Raw genomic sequence first — 1,789 nt, forward strand, 5'->3', positions numbered from 1 at the left:
ACAGACCAGCGCTACGAGCGTCGCCGGATCATTGATACCTGAACATCTGATGGCCGATGCGCTGAGGAATTTGCCTGACGCGTTGCTGCATACTGCACTGCAAGAACAATCATTTGATGCTCGCGAGGTGGCCCCATCAACTCGGATTTTGCAGCAGCCAGCACCTAGGGGAATCCATCTTCACGAAGCGTTCCTGTTGATCGCAACGTGAGTGGTCAGGTTCTTTTCGGGTCTGCACTCATTAAGCTCCCTGATCTAGTTGTTGATGAAGTGGTTCATAATACGTTGGGTCTGAAAGTTTTGCTCATGGATGGCCTTCCTGTTAAAATAGTAGGGCCGTAGTTGTACTCGTGACAATGTAACGTGTTGTAATTGAGGCGCAGGTTGTTGGTTCACGATAGTCTCTATCTTGTACGTAGCTTGAAGTAGAGGGCAAGTTGATACCCGAACCAACTACCTGCGCCATATCTTGTAATCCTCATGTCTATATAAACACCAAGGCGTCCCTGCCAAGAGGCAACACGCTTAACGCAGCCAACCCTAGATTTTACATGGTCATCAGAGCACTTCTCGAGATCATCCATGGCGACACCTTCAAACTCCTTCCCATCCTCTCCATTTGTACATGCCGTCTCCGAGAAGCTCAGCAAGAACAACCAAGCCCTATGGCGGGCGACAGTTCTGTCGGCGATCAGAGGAGCCCGCATGGAGCAGTACCTCGACGTCGATCACCCGGTGCCACCCATGCAACTTGAAGTATCCTCATCTGACGGCAACACCAAGACGACGAAGCCCAATCCGGAGTTCCAGACCTGGTATGCTCAAGATCAGCAAGTCTTTTCTTACCTTCGGGCAACTCTGCCCCGTGAGATGGCCATCCAGGTCGCTACCTGTCACACGTCGGCTGAACTCTGGAACACGATTGCAGAGATGCTTGCATCTCACACTCGTGCCCAGACGGTCAACGTGCGCATCACCCTCGCCAATCTGCAGAAGGGGAACTCCTCCATCACCGACTACGTCGGAAAAGTGAAGTCTCTGTGCGATGAACTCGTCGCTGCAGGGAAGAAGATCGACGATGATGACATCGTCTCTCACATCCTCGCTGGTTTGGACGAGGAATTTGATCCTGTGGTCTCCGCCATGTGCTCCAGAGTGGAGCCGATCATCGTCCCTGAGCTGTTCTCACAGCTCATCAGCTTCGAGACGCGGATGAAGCTCCGCGGTGGAGTGTCGCAGTCCTCCGCTAACGCTGCCACCAGAGGCCGCGGGCGTGGTGACCGTGGCCGTGGCCGTGGCGGCAACGGCAACGGCAACAACGGTGGTGATCGTGGCCGCCCCTACATCAAGCCTGGCGGTCACGGTGGACAAGGAGGAGGCGGCCACTACAACAACAACGGTGGTGGGGGCAACTACAACAACAATGCCCCTGCACCTAGGATCCAGTGCCAGATCTGTGGCAAACTGGGTCATCCAGCGTGGAAGTGCTGGAAACGCTATGATGAAGCCTACCAAGGAGGAGAAGAGAGGACGGCGAACCTGGCAGCACCTCAATATGGGGTGGATACCAACTGTTATCTTGACAGCGGCGCCACCGATCACATCACAGGGGATCTTGAGAAGCTGACTGTCTGTGACCGCTACACTGGGAACGAGCAAATCCACACTGCTAGTGGGTCAGGTATGGCTATAGAACATGTTGGTCATTCAGCTATTCGTACCCCTGATCGTGATCTTTACCTAAATAATATCCTTCATGTCCCAGAAGCTAGCAAAAGCCTAATCTCTG

At 53.6% G+C, this 1,789-nt stretch overlaps 1 pseudogene; it reads left to right on the plus strand.

Moving 5' to 3' along the window:
* Window positions 1–1,068: 1,068 nt before the first annotated feature.
* Window positions 1,069–1,207, plus strand: LOC119282957 (annotated as a pseudogene).
* Window positions 1,208–1,789: the final 582 nt, after the last annotated feature.

This window comes from Triticum dicoccoides, chromosome 3B (genome assembly GCF_002162155.2).
Source record: "Triticum dicoccoides isolate Atlit2015 ecotype Zavitan chromosome 3B, WEW_v2.0, whole genome shotgun sequence".
In the NCBI taxonomy this organism is placed as follows: domain Eukaryota; kingdom Viridiplantae; phylum Streptophyta; class Magnoliopsida; order Poales; family Poaceae; genus Triticum; species Triticum dicoccoides.